Below are 9,352 nucleotides of genomic sequence, written 5' to 3' on the forward strand. Positions count from 1 at the left end.
GTTGGAAATCTTATTTCAGAATAACTTAAGTTTGAATAATTTTAAAAATATATTTTATTTTATTTTATTAATCTTTTTCCCAAAATTTCGGAATTGCATTTCTTAAATGCAGAAATTTTGAATTTTATTTGAAAAATAGATTAAAGTTGAAAATTATTTATTTTAATTTTAGACCAACTTAAATCAATGATTTTTTCATTTAATGATTAATAAATGAATTAAAATATATTATAATTGAAAAAAAAATAATTAGTTAATGAAAGTCTAGATATATATTATCTGTTTTGCTTGAAGTATTTTTCTAGTGTATTTAATTAAATAGAAAATTAATATTTAAGTTGATTTTCATCATGATACTTAAATATTTGAAATTTTTCTTTAATATTTAAGGAAAATTATATTTTTGTTGAAAATTAATTTTTATTAATAAATTTTGGGCCAACATAAAATTAGGATAATTTTTCGAAATATAATATATATTTATAGACAATTAAATTTGAGTTGTAAATTAATTTAAATTAATTTTGAAACAACTTAAATTGAATAATTTTCTAAATATTTATTTGAAATTATTGTTAAGATGGAAATAATTCATGTTATTTTCATATCCATCTAAGAATAATTTATAAATATTAAATTAAAATTTATGTTCAGAATTTTTCATTCTAAATTAGAAATTTTAATTAAATAAATATATATATTTAAAATAAATTGACTAAAATAAATATTAGAAGAAAATACACTGTAAATAATGAGCTATATTATTATTAGGATATTCGATCCCCATTGTTGGTTTTACATAGCTATTATTTTAGTGAGTAATCCTCCCTAATGGAAGAACGTTCATTAGAAAGTTAGCGCCGTTTAATCTCGAAAGATAAGTATTTTTGTAAATTTTTATATTAGTATTGATCACCTTAATGGTGGCGACTGTATAAGACTTACAAAAGTATGAAACAATGGTGGAAGCTCATAAGATAGAATAGCCTTGACTCTCGCCTAAATGGGACAACACTGGATTCTAATCTTGATCGAATAAAAGGTTGCTAGAATATTTATCATTTTAGATGAGCTGACAACTCTATTCAATGCATGGTAGCTTTGACTCTCGCGCTAAACAGGACAATGATATCAGTTTTTTGAAGACCTTGGAAATTATTTAGGATTGTAAGTTTTAGTATTTTCACTTGTCATTCCTACTTGCTATATGTTTAATAATTTCTAAATTGTGTATGAATTTATATTGAACCATGTTATTTTCTCTTATTAAATTGTAGTTTAATTTTGAATCTTCATTGCTGGTCTAACTTGGTTTGTTGTTCTAATGGGATAAATCCCTAATGGATTGTCAACATTAGACAAACATAATAGTGTTAGATCTCGAAAGATAAATATTGTAAATGCCACATCTAGCTGTTCATCAATTGATGACACCTTAGACTAGTATTTACAATATGAAACGAGAAGATTGTATAAATAAGATTACTTTGACTCTCGCTATTCTGTGCATCATTGGATTCTTATTTAAATACGAAATTATCCTAATTCCTCTTAGCTTTTTCATTTCGAATTACCTCAACAACATATCATTTGATGAATGGTCTATAAATAATTTCATGTCATTATATATTTTCTCTTATAAGAAAAAATTGAATGACGCATTTGATTATATTCCCAAAATTCTATCCTAAAATGATATAAATCCTCAATCTTAAAAATCACCTACTTGTATGGGCAAATTAGACTTAGAGTTAAATTAGTAGTGGTGGTCCAAGAAAGAATTACTCATTATATTTGGTATAAATTTAAGTCTTTGACTTTAAATTTTAGATTCCAATTTTTTTTTTTAATACAATACAGTTTCACTTTCACAAGTGTTTAATAACCATTTTCTATCAATGGATTCAAACTGTATGGAATATGAGTTTAGTATTCTGTGACCACGATCCACTTGCACTATTCTAAGAACTCTTTAATGTAACTAAACCTAAGTCATCAAAAGACTACAACCACATTTTTTTTAAATCTATGGCATTTGTATCTTGTTCATAGTTGTTTTGACAAGATCAATCTCTGCAAAGAGTTAATATGCCTATATCCACTGAAAGTAAGTTCATCTCATTCGCTGATGGATGTACATTCAGGGGTGGATATGAGTTTTTCGTTATATTCTTAAAACGATCACTCTAGATTTTACCTTATGCAAAAGAAATTTGAAATGTTTAAAAAATTTCATGAATTTCTTGAAATGGTGTAAAACCATTAAGGTAAGTGGTTAAAGATCTTGCAAATTGATAGGGGTGGAAAAATAGTTAGTAGATATGCAGTTCAAAGATCATTAAATTGATTTTTTGAATTATATCCAAACTTACCTCCCCAGAAATTTGATTTGCAAATTGATGATTAGTTACTAGTCGTTGCCCAAGTCCTTCTAAGGTAATACCCTAGTGAAAGAAAAATTTCAGAATGATGGAATGGTTGTGTACTTAGTGTAAACCATTACTAGATTCATGGATGACCTAATCGAACTCTAAAGAAAAGCTAGAACTGTTAACCATGGTTTGCATGTTTGTTAGCTACTCTAAGTGATTAGGGGTGGACCATCCCATAGTCATTAGATAAGAATGTGTTTGTTTACACAAATACTATTTTTCTGAGAAAATGACTAAGTCTGAAAATAAAGTAGCAAATAAGGGAGATATTTTTTTTTCTTGATTCCATAAGTGTTCTATCATCTTATTCGATACAAGATGATCCCACTGCCTCTGTTGTCTTGACACAACCGAAGAGGTCAATACCATTTAGTTTTCTTAGACATAATTCACAGTACCTTGTCATAGTGGGAGGGTTTCTAGGAACTCACCTTCTTATGACTTGGAAGACACTTGTGATTAAAATCCATTGTGAGTTTAAACAAGTAATGGATTATCAAAAATAAGCAACTAAGAAGAAAAGCCAAGAAAACTATGGTTTAATCCATTCACATGGAGTAACCTTAAGTTTTCTATTGCAAGGACATGAAAGGAAATTTTCGTTTGTAGGTCTATTCAATGGACTTAACAAAATTTCCTGTTCCTAGTATTATAGGTTTGAGTTTATCTAAACCTATGGCTTATGGTCTACCTGGTTAATTACTTACTCTAGTGCAAGCAGCTTACTTTAGTAAGATGGCGAAGCATTTTCTTTTCTAATGGCAATCTATAGAAGCTTCTCGACTTCTAGACATAGATCTTATTTATCTAAGGAAAGTCTCAGCTATTCCAGAAAAGATAAAACCATGAAAGAATTCCTTAAATCAACAGTGAGAGGTCTCATATATGTAGTAGTATGCCTTAGACCAGACACCTACTGTTGAGTGGGAGTAATGAGTAGGTATCAGATTAATCCAGGAAAGGAACATTGGAAGACGATCAAGTAAATCTTAAGATCAAGAAGAGGAACTATATGTTAGTCGGTAAGGGTGTATTTAATACTCTTAGACTATACCAAATCAGATTTCAAGACTTGCCTTAGTGCTAGAAAGTCTGTTGATAAGATGGTGATTACTCTGGAGGTGGAGTAGTGATTTTGGAGAAGTGTAAAAATCTATCTGAAGTCTCTAAGTCTACCAGAGAGAGACTGAATGTTAAAGTTGCAGGAAAGGTACTTATTCAGTCTAAGGAAAGTTCTATACATTTTTGGCAGTATTCTAACATTTAATTAACTACTAGTTTTACTTCCTGATTAACCAAAAAGTAGTTGCCGTAAGTATAGAATCCAATATCCCAAGAGAGTAGACATATAGAGAGGAATTTCGCAATATCAAGGATTTTGTGATTAAGGAAGAGTAATGGTGGAGAAAAGGTTGTGTTTTAATTCAACCTGTCAGATCCTATAACGAGGAGTATACTACTACTACACTTGATTTGTATATCAAGGTGTTGAGATTATTTGAAATGTACCTTTTGTTTTATATTAGTGCAAGTGGGAGTTTGTTGGGTTTTGTACCCTGAATAAAACTCATGTCAATATAATCAGATTTACTTATTAATAAAGATCAGAAATAACATTTTATGTTGCATGGTTCACATGATTTATTTCATGATTATATATATAATGTATAAATTCTATTTAAGTCCAGAACGTATGAATTTGTTAATGATTATAGTGTTGCCAGCACAGTGGAATATAATCTTGATTATATGTTCAGAAATTTATTCCTTTATTTGTCAGTTCACTGGATTTAGATTGGCATGATAATCAATGATAGGTATTCTTACACCTTGGATATGTGTTATGTCCTTTCCAGGGCATTGGCAAAGTATCCGATATTGAACTTTGATTAGATTTGTTAAAATTTACCGTAATATCTATTCAATTCAATATCACCTGTTGATCCTAGATCAAATGATCTTAATCCTGATATGGTTAGGTTCGATCTCAAGAGTACTATACATGTTCTTTGATTTATTAGTTAAGCCTACTTTTGGGTTAGGGTGATACGTACATTTTGGGAACATGATAGTATAATTGAGTGGGAGCGCTAACATAAATATGGAGTCTATAACTTCTATAGGAATTTAGAAGTGAAACGATGATATCCTTTGAGCTTGGCTAAAAAGAGATAAATGGTTGAGATCTCATTTCACTTCACTGAAATATCATTTATACGGAGATAAGTGTTTTAAGGATAAAATACATTGAAGGTGTAACGGTATTTTAGTCCCTATTCAATGTAGATCATCTATTAGAGGGTCATTGATAAAATTAGGATTATAACAATAGATAATTAATAGCGTATCTACATCGTGGAACATATAGAGCGTTCTATATGACTGAGAGTGCAATTCCATGTTCTAAGTGTGGATTCAATAAGGAATTAATAAGTTTGGGAATTTACTTGGTAAATTCAGTTCGGCTTATTGGAAGCTCGGTTATATAGGCCCATGGTCCCCATACTAGTTGAGACCATACTGCTTGTAAGACTCAGTTAATTGATTTTAATTAATCAATTATAATTCTAAAGTTAGACTACGTCTAGTTTATGAATTTTCACTAAGCAAGGGCAAAATTGTGAAGAAAAGAAATTCTAGGTTTTATTTGTTAATTAAGAGACTTTATATGTCTAATTAATAAATATATTAAATGACAATATTATTTAATAATTAATTTTTAGTTATTAAATAATTAGAATTGGCATTTAAATGGTTGAATTAGAAAATTGGCGTTTTTGAGAAAATAAGATGTAGAAATGATAAAACAACAAATTGTAAAAGTGGGGCCCATTATCGACTAATATGGCCGGCCACTCTTATAGGCTTTTATCATTTATTTTTTTATTATTTTAATGCAAAATAATTCTAACTTAAACCTAGGTGGTTACCTATAAATAGATAGTGATTGCTCACATTCACACTTAACTCTGTCAGATGAAAGTTGAGCCTCCTATTCTATACCATAGCCGCCACCCTCTTCTTCTCTTTTCTTCTCTTCAATTTCGATCCTTGAGTGAATGAGTGAGTGCCCACACACATCAAGTGGTATCTCAATCATAGTGTGGAAGATTGTGTAGAATCCAATCAATAAGAAGGAGAATCAGCATCAAAGGAAGGAGAGAAAGAGATCCAGGTTCAGATCTTGGTGATGCTCTGCTACAGAAAGGAATCAAGGGCTAGAGATCTGAACGGAAGGAGTCATTATATTCCGCTGCACCCAATGTAAGGTTTTCTTAAACTCTCATGTTTTTATTTCATTGTTTTAGAATTCATATTAGGATGTTAATGAAACATACATGGTAGTAAATCTAGATCCTGATAAAATATTTCCAACACATACTTCACCAATACCCTAAAAAGGACATATAACTTATCCAAGGTGTATGTAAACTTTATCGCTGATTATCACGTCAGTGTAAATCCAGTACACTAATAAATAAAGGGAGTTAACTTTGAAGCATATAAAAAAAAATTACTTTCCACTATGATGATATCACTGCAATTGTGAATTACTATACGTTCTGGATTTATCAAAAATTGTATATTAAACTATAATCATGAAAATAACATGTTAACATAAATGATTTCTAATCTTCTATTTATAAAAATTAAGATTATATTGAAATGAGTTATTTAGGGCATAAAATCCTAACACCTTCTTCACCTATAAGAAGAGAGTTCCACAAGCCCATTTTTAACATTCAGAAAACTACCCACAAGGTGAGAGCTTCTCTCTCTAGAAACTAGAGCTTAAACACTTAGCCTTTTTTGTAATTCTTGTGAGAAATAAAACTCGACGTAACATAGCCTCATTACCATCGCAACATGGGGAGTGAACAACTATAAATTTTGTATGTCTCTCTAAATTATTTACGTAAACTTATTAATCATCTCACCAATCTAGCGAGCTGATGTTGGCTACTTTTTAGCGTCAACAATATATTTCTCTCTTTAATATTATTTAAAAATAATATTATATTTACCTAATTAATATAGCTTTATCTAATAAAATAAATAATTAAATACTATTTATTATACAATTCATAATTGTCATAATTATTTAAAATAATAATTTCTATAAATTACTATTTTTCCCTCAAGAATTTATTTCTCATAGAAATTAATTCTCACTCAAATCTACACATCAAATAAAACTTTCTCCTGTATAGTGTTATATAAAGCTCACTCAGGGACTCTAGATCTATCTTTTGAAGCTCCAATAAACACTTGATTATTATCGATCTCATGAATAGAATAACCTAGTTTATTAATCCCATTATTACTCTACTATAAATATTAAATTGTACTCTTTAATAATATAGAATTATATTACAAATTTCTTACTTCTAGTCTATTGATATAATCAATATAAGCAGTTGTCCCTCCAATTATTAGTTCATAATTAGAGTTAATAAAAATTACAGTTTTATCCTTCTAATTATCTCTTGAATCTTTATGTACTATTAATTCAATGTGAACAGTTAATCTATAATTTATTATAGATTTGGATCCACCTGTTAGTACTCCCAAAAATAACACTATAAGAGAACTAATGTTCGAGCCGTTAGGAAAGCTTGGATTCTACTATTGTATAACATGTTCCTTGCCACTCATGTTATTAAGCTCCCAAAATAGAAGTTGTAAGATTCATCTTCTCTGAGAAACTTTAAGGAGTGAATCAAAGAACTCAATGAACATAAAAAGGAGTTTATGTATACTCAAGATTCAGGATGATCTACTAATGATCATCATTGTGATTTGAATAAATCTTTCATGGTAAACGACACGTTAACGAAATATGTTTATTACATATCGTTTCAGTCATGCATAATCAAATTATACACAGAACCGTTACTACATGTCTATCCACATGTGTGATCCGAATCAAAATTACACATACTAGAAGTAGTGTACAGTAAATTGTACTTAGCAGTTCTATATAAAAGATTCTCATTACTTAATACACTACCGACTTATTTTATTCATATCGTATAATCTTAGTTCTCTACTTCCTTACAAGATTATACTTTCTCTATAAGAATAAGGAATTTTCAGATATTTAATAATTATACTTCTATAATTAATGTATCACTTATCTTATAATTGTATTTTATATATTCTGTAATATATTATCCATTAATTACTTGCTTTTAAGGTATAAATCTTAATAATCTTCGAATGGCTAAGGACATCATTGGCATGTTTTTACCATTGAATATGATTGTGTTTTTGTTTCTGCAGTGTAACAAGCTATGCACATCATTGGTGGGTGCTCCGATTTAGATGCTATAACTAATGTCATGCAATACCTCATTTCTAGTACTAATTGCAGATTAATTTCTCATTTGTTTAGAGAACCAAACTGTGTAGCTCATATATTAACCAAAACAAATTTAGATTCTAAATTTTGTGTTGTGTGTAGGGACGCACACGAGGCGGGGAATAAGGGGCAGTGCTCACCCAATTCCCATCGCTATTATAATTTTAATCCCCATCCCCGCTTATTATTCTCCATAGAGGATAAAAAATAAAATTTTTAATAAAAATTTAAATATATAAAAATATTATACATAAAAAGTAAAGGAATTATTTCACAATTACAAAATAACAACAAAAAAATTACAAAAATATGGTTGTATAAAATTTTAAATATTTTTACAATTTTTATGATTCTATTTACAGAAAATACGGTATTTTGATGTATTTTTATGGTGTACTCTTGTTAATTATTTCTTGTTGATTTTTTTTTATTTGTATGTTTTTTTTTATTGTTTTGATGTTATTTAGATGTTATTTTCCTGTTACTTTTATGTAGTTTTTACGTTATTTTTTAGTTGTTTTTGTAGAATACCGTAAAAATATATAAAAAAAAAATCTTTGAACGTAAAAATATAAAATATTTACAAAAGATAGTGCATTACGTAATTATCCCAAAATTTAAATATTACACATTAATTCTTATTCAATAAACTAATTATTATTCAAACACAACTTAAAATTCATCAAGAAGATATTAATATACTAAAAAATGCAAACATAAATTATAAATTATAAAATATTATTAGAAATATAAAGAGTAATTTGCGACATAAATACCTAAGTTTAACTCCCAGTTGCAAATAAATACCTAAGTTTAATTTTTGGCGGTAATAATATCTAAGTTATATTTTTGGAACTCTGTAGGTACCTAACCGTTCAAATATTATGTCATTATCCACGTGTCATTTTCTTATTGGTATATTTTAATTAATTTTTTTTAAAAAGTAAAAATTTAATTACATGGACCAATTAGGAATTGCCACGTGGCAATTTACTTAACAATTAACAGTTAGGTACCTATAAAAGTTCCAGATTTATAACTACCGCCAAAAATTAAACTTAGGTATTTATTTGCAACTAGGAGTTAAACTTAGGTATTTATGCTGCAAATTACTCTAATATAAAATAAAATACTAAATAACTATAAAAAAGACCACTTTTAGTGATAACTTTTTAGTCACAACATAAATTTTTTGTGACTAAATGTGACTTTCAGTCACAATAAAAAGTTACTTGTGACATTTAGATACAAGTTTTCACTAATTTAGTTTTAGTCACAACAAATATTGTGACTAAAAACATATTTAGTCACAACAAATTGTGATTTTTGTGACTAATACTTTTAGCCAAGCACTTTTTAGTTACAACGTAAAAATGATAATTTATGATTAGTGACAACTTTTTTACTTTTGTAGTGAATGAATTCCCGTCGAGGCAGCGAGTGTCGTCCCCCACCTCGTTTAACATCTGGAGACAAAAAATAATCCCAATCCCCATCTTGTTCCTCATTTAGACGGAGAATTCTCACAGGCCCATTCCCATGGGATAAATGTGCATCC

This window comes from Cannabis sativa, unplaced genomic scaffold (genome assembly GCF_029168945.1).
Source record: "Cannabis sativa cultivar Pink pepper isolate KNU-18-1 unplaced genomic scaffold, ASM2916894v1 Contig7, whole genome shotgun sequence".
Classification (NCBI taxonomy): Eukaryota; Viridiplantae; Streptophyta; class Magnoliopsida; order Rosales; family Cannabaceae; genus Cannabis; species Cannabis sativa.